A 12524-nucleotide genomic window follows, 5' to 3' on the forward strand; every position below is an offset into this window, starting at 1 on the left:
ATGGAGGAGGCAGCATGTCAATGTTAGTGGAGTGAGCTGAGCGATGTAACTAATAATGAGCAGATATTGAGGCATGATAATGTCGCCTCTCCATTACAAGCCAACAGTCATACACCAGAGGCTGAAGGAAACAGCAACCCTAAAAAAAACCCATCCCCTCAACTAAAACACAATGGGGCACCCACCACTTCAAATAATACAACAGATGAATAACATTGTTGTAGGTAAAGGAATTATATGTAAAACTATGATAGGAAAATTAATTATAGATTTTGAAGGAATACAAATAACAGTTTATGTGTTTAACTCTTAAAGAATGTGGAGCAGGCTGAGAAGAGCCCATAAAATGAAACCTGTAGAAACAAACACATTCTGAGAGGCAGAGATAACACATTCAAAGAAGTCAAGAGAGAAACCAAATGCTCAGGAATCAGCTCACACAGCAGGCAATATGATAAGGGTTAAACTAATGTTTAACTGAACTAAAATTCCTGCCTTTCATGTTACCAAATGTGTTAACAAGTAATGCTGTGCTGAGATCGAACGAAGTTCCCGTCTTTCATGTTAACAAAAGTTTCTGTGCTTTATGAATTGAATGTTTTCTTTGACCGAACCAAATGCAGTAACAAATTCCGTTATTTGTCTTTGCCTTACTTCTGTGTTATTTGTGGCAGTTAAATTGTCATTTCAAAGATTGTAGAGACATCTGTGTTATTGTCACAGGTAGCATTCTCAATCACTGTCACTTCAAAAGATTCGTTATAGACCGACCAACTAAATCTGTATAAAGGCCAGTGAGACTTTTGGGTTTTTGAAGAGTCTGTCTTGGACAACTAAGAACAGACCTACCCCTGCATTTGCTGGAATAAATCATTTTGAACCTTTCTCTTTGAGATGGTCATACAGAGCGTCGATCCATTATCTCAGTGAATCCGCTCGGGAGAAAGGGAGATTTCTCCTTAACATTTGGCGTAGTCGTTGCAGGATCTACGGCATCCGAGTGCGGCCAGCAAAGGCGAACCAAAAGAGGTAAGTATTTTTAAGTTACTGCCCAATAGTTAGGGTCCAACCCAATGCTGGTCACCCGGTAAGACCGAGGTATCCGAACAAATTTGAGACAGACCCTGGAGAAGGTGCGATCGGGGTCAGAAAAGTATTTGTAAAGCTGTGTATCTATAGGGTGAACTAGAGAGTCAGATCTATTAAAGAGCATAAATGCAAGTTGCGCAGAGCCACCCGAAAGCATTGTTAGGGAGAAATCCGCTAGACTTACGATTTAAAATCAGGTCGGAAAGTATTTGTAAAGCTGCGTATCGATGGAGTGAACCAGAGAGTCGGATCTATTAAAGAGCAGAAATGCAAGTCGCATAGAACCACACGAAAACAGTGGTAGGGAGAAAACCCACTAGGCTTACGATTTAAAAGGGATGGCCGAAACAATCATGGATTGGGGACCCGGGGGTGGGGGTTGATTACTAAGTTCTTAGCCGATGGACGAAATAACCATCGAGGATCCGGGGGATCGATTACTAAGTTCTTAGCTGAGAGAGGAAAAAAAAAGAAAGATGTGAAAGTGTTTGTTTGGAAGTTTTTCGGACTGGAATGTTTGGGATGGGAGTTACTGATTTTTTTATTTGTCTGAAAGCCTGTCTTTTTAAAAGAAAGTAGAATTTTTTTTTTTGTTTTAGCCCCCTCACCTTTTGGATATGGAGCTGAAAGCCTTTTTAACTCTTTGTAATGTTGTCCTGGAAATGGGAAAGTATGAATAAATGTTCATTTTGTACTTAGAATTGAACTAGATTTTAAGTTAACAACGCAGGTACAGATTTATCAACTTGAACATTTAAAAGCACCGTTTGCTTTAGAGTGCCTTATGTAAAAAGCCTGCATAAATTTCTCGGAGTTACAAACTAAGGGAAGCTCCACCCTCTTTCTCCCTTTGTGTAAAATGTGTGAAGTTTGTTCAAAACAAAAACTAATTCTGTATTTTTATAGTTCATTTTTGCTAGGAAAAATAAATGTTGCCATTTGGTTGTTTGGAAAATTTTATTCTAAATTGGAAAATTTCTAGTTCAATAAAAGAAATTTGAATTTCGAGTTTGGAAACCTTTATAATGGGCCCAAGTTTCCACATGATAAAAAACGGGCGCCCCTCCGAGCTGGGCGCCCGTTTTTCACGCCACAAAGTGCGCCTAAAAAAACCCTCCGTATTCTCCACCTCCCTGCAGGTCCTCTGGCCCTTGGCGTGGCGCAGCAAGAGCTGTAGGGGGCAGAGCTAGGACCCTGCACCGAAAATAGACTTCGACAAATGTGGTGTGAAAGTTTGCTCTTTGAAATGCAAAAATTAAGGGTCGAAGTTAGTTGCTATGGTGACCATTTTTTTAAAAAGCAGGGAGGAAAAAAAAGATGTTTGGTGGGAATCCAAACCATGAATTGTAGGCATATAGCAGAGGAAAGTGCTAAAAGCTACAGGGAGCAACAGATTATAAAACAAACATTAAATGGTATGACGCTGAAAAGTGTAGGGGAATAAAGGGACCTTGGAGTGCAGATCCACAGGTCACTGAAAGTAGGCCAGGTAGATAAGGTGATTAAGAAGACATATGGAATACTTGCATTTATTAGTCGAGGCATGGAATACAGGAGCAGGGACATCATGCTTGAACTGTAGAGAAGACGAGTTAAGTCACAACTGGTGTGCGATTCTGTTCATCACAAGGCAGGAAAGATGTGATTGGACTGGAAAGGGTGGGGAGGAGACTTAGAGTGCGGCCTGGATTGGAGAATTTTGCCTGTGGCCCCGCCCCTTTTTCCAAGTGGCATTGAGTAGTTTAAGATCGGAGATATTGAGCTTAATTAATCTATGAGAAACCAAACTTTTAAAATTCTCTGCTATTATATGCAAAGTTGCTTTTCTGAATGTTTATTTTGAGAATAAAAACACAGAGACTTTACAAAAGTAAGATTTTGAACTGCAAGGTTTAAACTGAAAAAGGCTGTAGGCTGAAGTCGACATTGATTAAAAATGTCTGTGTTTGTCAGCTTTCAAAACTAAGGAAGTTAACTCTATCACAGGCAGCTGTGAACTCTGTTTTAATTCAGTAGGTGATACTATTTGAATATCAGAAATCTTCTTAATATGAAGGGATTACCAGAGATTCTCTGTTTATTTTGTTTTAAGTAGGTGACGATCGGGAAGCCCATTAAGGTAGGAATGGGATACCAGTTAAGGCCCATAGGACCATGGGAAAACCTACAAATAGATTTTACTGGATCCCTCCCTCGGTACCAACGGATTGGAAAGCAGCTAAAGTAATGCCTCTGTTTAAAAAAGGGGACAGACAAAATGCAGGTAACTATAGGCCAGTTAGTTTAACGTCTGTAGTGGGGAAAATGCTTGAAGCTATCATTAAGGAAGAAATAGTGGGACATCAAGATAGGAATAGTGCAATCAAGCAGACACAACATGGATTCATGAAGGGGAAATCATGATTAACTAATTTACTGGAATTCTTTGAGGATATAACGAGCATGGTGGATAGAGTTGGACCGATGGATGTGGTGTATTTAGATTTCCAAAAGGCATTCGATAAGGTGCCACACAAAAGATTACTGCAGAAAATAAAGGTACGCGGAGTCAGAGGAAATGTATTAGCATGGAGAGAGAATTGGCTGGCTAACAGAAAGCAGAGAGTCTGGATAAATGGGTCCTTTTCGGGTTGGAAATCGGTGGTTAGTGGTGTGCCACAGGGATCGGTGCTGGGACCACAACTGTTTACAATATATATAGGTGACCTGGAAGAGGGGACAGAGTGTAGTGTAACAAAATTTGCAGATGACACAAAGATTAGTGGGAAAGCGGGTTGTGTAGAGGACACAGAGAGGCTGCAAAGAGATTTAGATAGGTTAAGCGAATTGGCTAAGGTTTGGCAGATGGAATACAATGTCGGAAAATGTGAGGTCATCCACCTTGGGAAAAAAAACAGTAAAAGGGAATATTATTTGAATGGGGAGAAATTACAACATGCTGCGGTGCAGAGGGACCTGGGGGTCCTTGTGCATGAATCCCAAAAAGTTAGTTTGCAGGTGCAGCAGGTAATTAGGAAGGCAAATGGAATGTTGGCCTTCATTGCAAGAGGGATGGAGTACAAAAGCTGGGAGGTCCTGCTGCAACTGTACAGGGTATTGGTGAGGCCGCACCTGGAGTACTACATGCAGTTGTGGTCACCTTACTTAAGGAAGGATATACTAGCCTTGGAGGGGGTACAGAGACGATTCACCAGGCTGATTCCGGAGATGAGGGGGTTACCTTATGATGATAGATTGAGTAGACTGGGTCTTTACTCGTTGGAGTTCAGAAGGATGAGGGGTGATCTTATAGAAACATTTAAAATAATGAAAGGGATAGACAAGATAGAGGCAGAGAGGTTGTTTCCACTGGTCGGGGAAACTAGAACTAGGGGGCACAGCCTCAAAAAATGGGGGAGCCAATTTAAAACTGAGTTGAGAAGGAATTTCTTCTCCCAGAGGGTTGTGAATCTGTGGAATTCTCTGCCCAAGGAAGCAGTTGAGGCTAGCTCATTGAATGTATTCAAATCACAGATAGATAGATTTTTAACCAATAAGGGAATTAAGGGTTATGGGGAGCGGGCGGGTAAATGGAGCTGAGTCCACGGCCAGATCAGCCATGATCTTGTTGAATGGCGGAGCAGGCTCGAGGGGCTAGATGGCCTATTCCTGTTCCTAATTCTTATGTTCTATGTTCTATGGATAGTGTTAAATCCAAGGAAGAGGCATATAAATTGGCCAGAAAAAGCAGCAAACCTGAGGACTGGGAGATATTTAGAATTCAGCAGAGGAGGGGGAAAATAAAGTATGAGAGGAAGCTTGCAGGGAACATAAAAACTGACTGCAAAAGCTTCTATAGATATGTGAAGAGAAAAAGATTAGTGAAGACCAAGTAGGTCCTTTGTAGACAGAATCAGGTGAATTTATGATGGGGAACAAAGAAATAGCAGACCAATTCAAAAATACTTTGGATCTGTCTTCACAAAGAAAGACACAAATAACCTTTCGGAAATACTCGGGGTTCGAGGGTCTAGCAAAAAGAAGGAACTGAAGGAAATCCTTATTAGTCAGGGAATTGTGTTAAGGAAATTGATGGGATTGAAGGCCGATAAATCCCCAGGGTCTGATAGGTTATCCCAGAGTATTTAAGGAAGTGGCCCTAGAAATAGTGGATGCATTGGTGATCATTTTCCAACATTCTATTGACTCTGGATCAGTTCTTATGGACTGGAGGGTAGCTAATGTAACGCCACTTTCTAAAAAAGGAGGGAGAGAGAAAATGGGGAATTATAGACCAGTCAGCCTGACATTGGTGGTGGGGAAAATGTTGGAATCAATTATTAAAGATGAAATAGCAGCGCATTTGGAAAGCAGTGATAGGATCGGTCCAAGTCAGCATGGATATATGAAAGGGAAACCATGCTTGACAAATCTTCTAGAATTTTTTGAGGATGTAACTATTAGAGTGGACAAGGGAGAACCAGTTGATGTGGTGTATTTGGACTTTCAAAAGGCTTTTGACAAGGTCACACACAAGAGATTGGTGTGCAAAATTAAAGCACATGGTATTGGGGGTAATGTATTGACGTGGATAGAGAACTGGTTGGCAGACAAGAAGCAGAGAGTCAGACTAAACGGGTCCTTTTCACAATGGCAGGCAGTGACCAGTGGGGTGCTGCAGGGTTCAGTGCTGGGACCCCAGTAATTCACAATATACATCAATGATTTAGGTGAAGGAATTGAATGTAATATCTCCAAGTTTGCAGATCACATTAAGCTGGGTGGCAGTGCAAGCTGTGAGGAGGATGCTAGGAGGCTGCAGGGGGACTTGGACAGATTAGGTGAAAGGGCAAATGCATTTGCAGATGCAGTATAATGTGGATAAGTGTGAGGTTATAAATCCATGTTGATTCCAGCATTTTCCCCACCACCGATGTCAGGCTAATGGGTCTATAATTCCCTGTTTTCTCTCTCCCTCCTTTTTTAAAAAGTGGGATTACATTAGCTACCCTCCAGTCCATAGGAACTGAACCAGAGTCCATGGAATGTTGGAAAATGACCACCAATGCATCCACTATTTTTAGGGCCGCTTCCTTAAGTACTCTGGGATGCGGACTATCAGGCCCTGGGGATTTATTGGCCTTCAGTCCCTTCAGTTTCCATAACACCATTTCCTGACTAAAAAGGATTTCCCTCAGTTCCCATTTCTCGCTAGACCCTCGGTCCCCTAATATTTTTGGGAGGTTATTCGTGTCTTCCTTAGTGAAGACAGAACCAAAGTATTTGTTCAGTTGGTCTGCCATTTCCTTGTTCCCCATTATGAAGTTACCTGATTCTGACTGCAAGGGACCTATATTAGTCTTCACTAATCTTTTTCTCTTCACTATCTATAGAAGCTTTTGCAGTCAGTTTTTATATTCCCTGCAAGTTTACTCTCATACTCTATTTTCCTCCTCCTAATTAAACCCTTAGTTCTCCTCTGCTGAATTCTAAATTTCTCCCACAGGTTAACAACTCTCTGAGTGAAAAAGTTTCTCCTCATCTCAGTCCTAAATGGCTTACCCCTTATCCTTAAACTATGTCCCCTGGTTCTGGACTTCCCCAACATCGGGAACATTCTTCCCGCATCTAACCTATCCAGTCCTGTCAGAATTTTATATGTTTCTATGAGATCCCCTCTCATCCTTCTAAACTCCAGTGAATACAGGCCCGGTCGATCCTGTCCTCATATCTCAGTCCTGCCATCCTGGGAATCAGACTGATGAACCTTCGCTGCACTCCCTCAATAGCAAGAACGTCCTTCCTCAGATTAGGAGACCAAAACTGAACACAATATTCCAGGTGAGGCCTCACCAAGGCCCTGTACAACTGCAGTAAGACCTCCCTGCTCCTATACTCAAAACCCCTAGCTATGAAGGCCAACATACCATTTGCTTTCTTCACCGCCTGTTGTACCTGCATGCGAACTTTCAATGGCTGATGTACCATGATGCCCAGGTCACATTCCATCTCCCCTTTTCCTAATTTGCCGCCATTCAGATAATATTCTGCCTTCGTGTTTTTGCCACCAACGTGGATAACCTCACATTTATCCACATTATACTGCATCTGCCATGCATTTGCCCACTTACCTAACCTGTCCCAGTCACCTATAGCCTCTTAGTGTCCTCCTCACAGCTCACACTGCCACCCAGCTTAGTGTCATCTGCAAACTTGGCGATATTACACTCAATTCCTTCATCTAAATCATTAATGTATATTGTAAATAGCTGGGGTCCCAGCACTGAGCCCTGCGGCACTCCACTAGTCACTGCCTGCCATTCTGAAAAGGACCCGTTTATCCCGACTCTCTGCTTCCTGCCTGCCAACCAGTTCTCTATCCAGTAGATTGCCCCCAATACCATGTGCTTTAATTTTGCACACCAATCTCTTGTGTGGGACCTTGTCAAAACCCTTTTGAAAGTCCAAATACACCACATCCACTGGTTCTCCCTTGTCCACTCTACTAGTTATATCCTCAAAATATTCTCGAACATTTGTCAAGCATGATTTCCCTTTCATAAATCCATGCTGACTTGGACCGATCCTGTCACTGCTTTTCAAATGCACTGCTATTTCATCTTTAATAATTGTTCCAACATTTTCCCTACTACTGGTGTCAGGCTAACCGGTCTATAATTACCTGTTTTCTCTCTCCTTATTTTAAAAAGTGGTGTTACATTAACTACCCTCCAGTCCATAGGAACTGATCTGGAATCGACAAACTGTTGGAAAAGGATCACCAATGGATCCACTACTGTGTTATTGTCACATGTAGCGTTCTCGTTCACTGTCACTTCAAAAGATTCGTTATAGACCGGCTCACTAAATCTGTATAAAGGCCAGTGAGACTTTTGGGTTTTTCAAGAGTCTGTCTTGGACAACCAAGAACAGACCTTCCTCTGCATTTGCCGGAATAAATCGTTTCAAACCTATCTCTTTGAGTCTGTCTTACAGAGCATCGATCCATTATCTAAGTGGATCCGCTCGGGAGAAAGAGAGATTTCTCCTCAACAAACATTTACAACTTTTCTATATAGGGCCAATGGCCACAACTTTGGTCAGTGGGTCTTACGTAGGCATTTCCAACCCCTCTGCCTCACCCCCTCCCTCACTTACTGCTGCTCCTCAATGGGTCCTCAGTGCCTGCAGCAAGGCCGCTTGAGGGCTGCTGTGTGTCTGAGGAAGATAGGAAAGATGACCTAGCACATCGCCCTGGACCAGCTCTGGGCTAACAGCGGTGTGGGATGGCTGGGGTGCAGGTGCAAAGGCGGAATGGCAGTCTTGGGAAACAGAATGATGTGCTCCTGAGAGAGGACATAATGTCCCATCTCGACCGATGGCCTGCCACTCCCCTGGGCCAGAGCCTCAGCATCCGGAGCAATTTGTTGGAGCGCAGATTGGTAGCCTACTTCGGGACCATAACCTGCCCATTGGACTGATGGGGACCCAGACACAATGGCAGCCGTCAGTGCTTGCATGGCATCAATTTGACCCTGCATCAGAGCAGACAGCGCATTGATACCAGCACGTACTGACGACATGGCAGAATGAAGGTGTTGCTTGGTCTCGGCCTACCGCTCAATAGCTACTGCCACGTCAGCCATGACCCGCGCCATCATGACTTGGACCCCATGGTCACTTGTGGCGGCCATCATCCATTGTAATCGAGCAAGAATGGGCTCAATGGGCCCCTGAAACATAAATGCCAATGTTGAGACGGCCTCCACCACATTCAATGCAAGTGCATCCATGAGCTCGCGGTGCATCTGCATTGACTCCCTGGACATAGCCTCCAAGTCCAGGTCCTCATCTGCCTGTCTGTGAGCAGGACACATGGGCCGACTTATCCTCCAGAGAGCTGACCCCTGAGCTTCCCCTCACGCTGGGCATTGCTGCAGGCCACTGGGGCCAGGAGCCTCAGGTTCAGCCAACCACAGGAAGACGGCCTCTTCGACCGAGGTGCTCTCCCCGCTCGATGCAACTCGCCTTGCCCTGGCACACTGCTCTGCACCTCTTCTCTGCATCTTCCCCGTCATCTGAAGATGTTGGCTGACGGGCAGGCTAGTGCTCTTCAGGCTCATCATCTGTAAGCACAAAGCAACAAAAGTGTGGTTATCAGCTAGGGAGGGGGCAGGAAGGCAAGAAGGAGGGGGCTATCATTATTTTGGTTGCAACATCTTGCAAGGCATGTGGCCTCAAGGCTTAGGGGACTCACACAAAATGCCCATCTCATTTACAGACCATCACTGTCGAGCGAGGGCTCTGCCTCCCCACCCTCCACTGCCACGACTGCAGTGCCCATGAGTGCAGATACTTGCTCCTCCTCTTCGGTCAGGTCCTGGAGGTAGACTGGTCCTCTCCCTGACGATCCAACTTGTGAATATTGTGCGCGAGTTTGACCTGCAAGAATTTGTTCGTGGCTGTGTAGGTGCTAGTGTGCCACATGTGTCTGCAGTAGGGTACTCGCGAGTAATATGGCGAAGTGTGCATATCTGCAGTTCATGCTGCATGGCACTGCACAGTGAATGTGTGAACGGTGGGTCTGGGACACAAGCAACTACTGTACCAGAAAGTTTGAGGTTCAGGACTGGGACCACATATGAAGAGTTGAAAGGTGCTGGGAGTTGGGCTCAGGCTGAGTAAGGAGCTAGAAGGTGAGACGGGCTTGGATGGGCAGGTGAGGTGATGGAGAGGTCTCAGGCTGGCTTCAGCAATGAGGAGCATGGGTTGGTAGACATAGAGAAGGGGCAGGCACTGCAAAGTCTATACGTTGTGTGAGAGAGTGAGGTTCACATGAAATCATTGGAAGGTGAATGGAAAGGGTACTCACCCTGATGACCGTAGTAAGGCCGTTTAACCTATCGTGATATTGGGTCGCTGTTGTGGGCACCGCGCCCCAGGCTCGGCCACCTCCCTCCAGAGCCTTCTCAAATCCCTAGGTGCTGACATTCATCCCCCTCCAGGCTGGAGGACACTCCAGTTACTCTCTACTGCCTCCAGCAAGACATCAAGGGCGGTGAGTGAGAAATGGGTAGATAGCTGGTGTCCTCCTTGCTCCTCCATTTTTAAGCTCTGAAGACCCTGTGAAGCTGGAACTGCGCATGTGCAAACTTAAGTTGCCGCACTTTTAAGACTCGGCTGTTCCTGGGGTCTGACTCAGAGTTCTGCGCATGCGCAATGGGTCCACCAAATTTACCAACCAAACTTTCGTTATACCCCCCCCCCCCCCCACCTGAATTGTACAACAGCTGATTTAGCGCCCCTCTCAGCTCTTCGACCAAATCTGACGAAGTTCTCGGCGGAAGGCGCAAACTTTTTCAAGGCGCCAAAATTACCGCTCCGCCTGGGTTACCGCCCCAAATGAGGCGCAACCGAATTTCTCCCCCCTGGTCTTAGTGGTAATATTTAGTGTATGCTGACTCACTCCTTATTGCACCAGTATAGATCTCTTTGAATGAAATCAATCACATCACAACATCCAGCATTTTCACAGTGTGCTGTCATCACAAATATAGAAATCTACTTGCTTGTATTGAAGTCATTAAGAAATATTAGCAGGAAGTTCCAGGTCTGGTCAATGAGGCATCCCTGTCACAGCTTTTTAATTAGAATTATAACCCTTGGTCTTCTAATTAATTGTCCAACTTATGCTGCATTTTACATCACATGAGCTTTTTAGATTAAATGCACGGAACTTTCTCAACCCTTCTGATATAATTTTCTTCAGTACAGTTTTAAACAGCATTGCCAATAGAGAATTTAATTCTGTGATCTTGGCAGTGCCATCCAATCTGACAAAGGAACCTGGATAATTTCAAGTATTTTTATAATTCCCAAATGATTTCACAAAAGAAAAAGTAACATGGCATTTGGATTTTCAACAGACCACCAATCCCAAATGTAATCTGAACAGTCACACTCCCACATGCCAACCCATTCACTGCTCCTATTCACAGACCCCTTCCAGATCCAGTTCACAGAGACACTATACTCCATCCAACTCCCTGCTCTTCATTCAACTCTCTGCTCTTTCACATAAACAATCTTTTTTGCCCAGCCTTCCAATTCATACTGATAACCTTCTCTCTCTCCCGTCTGAATTGAACCTAGCACTCTCCAACCCCCACCCAACATATTTAAGATAGTGCTCCTTAACCCCCATGTTCATGCTGCCACTCTCTCTCCACTCCCTCTCAGGTAGAGTTCACTACTCGCTACTTATTTACACCAAAATGCCATTCCCAGGCCAGAATTCTGCCAGTGCTCAGAGGGCGGGTTCGGAGGTGCCTCAATACATAAAAGATTGGCAGCAGGTCAGCAGTCCTCTCTGAACCCGCCTCCATGTCAGTTTCCCAAGTGTCGGGTCTGTCTATGCTTTACAGACCCGGCACCAAGTAAAGGTTAGCCAATTGACATAGTAAAGAGCTAGTTAAAATATACTTAAACAGCATTTTACCATGTACTTACCATTTTTCCAGCTTTTTGACAAGGTTCCCGGCATTCGGGGATCACGTCAGGTAAGTAGGTCGGGTTTTCAATGACTCTCCATTCCTCCGAATAGGTGACAGCTACAAAAGTGATATAAAAGCTACCATTTCACAGCTGTTCACTTTTCAATGTTAGAAGCTGGAGCCTTCAGGATTTGGAATGCACTATTCAGCTTTAGGAAGGTTGGAAGTGTTTGGAGTAAACTCTCTATCTACTGTCACCTCCTTGCAGCAACCTCTCTCATCATTGACAGATTGTCATCTCAACTTTACCTTCCCTCTATTCCAGCAGCATAGGTGCCCTTGAAAAAAATCTCACCTTGGTCCTCAGAATCCCATCACGATCAGGCCCAACACCAACAGCACCAGGCACACCAGCATCACCAACAACAACACCAACCTGCTCTGCAATCACCTGATGCTGCACAGGACACAGGGCATCAGACCCAACCACATTGCTGCCCGGGAGACCAGGGATGGCCTCACCATGGCCAGATTTACTTCACTTGATGCACCATAAAGCATCCCTACAATGCCCAAGCCATTCCTTTCACACTCACCACCATTGCGGAGGGTACCATTATGTCTCACCATTCACTGCAATTCACTAAGCCACTTCCAAAGGAGCACACAAATCTGTCCAAGAAAGCAAAGTGTTGAAAATAAAGATTTCAATGTTTGGAAACACTAACAGAAACTTTACATGAACAGTGGCTAAAAGATCCAAGTACCTACACTTGCAAATTGTTTGTTGGGATGATTGATTGGACAAGGATGAGGGTGAGAGTGGGGGGTGGCAATTGAGATGGGGATGTGATAATATAGATAGAGAGAGGGATGGGTGGAGATGTAAGGTAAGTTGGTGTGAGTAAGGATGTGCAGGAGTAGGGTAGGGAAGGCAGAGTGATGGGGATGTGATGAGGTTGA

This window comes from Pristiophorus japonicus, chromosome 9, assembly GCF_044704955.1.
Source record: "Pristiophorus japonicus isolate sPriJap1 chromosome 9, sPriJap1.hap1, whole genome shotgun sequence".
Taxonomy (NCBI): domain Eukaryota; kingdom Metazoa; phylum Chordata; class Chondrichthyes; family Pristiophoridae; genus Pristiophorus; species Pristiophorus japonicus.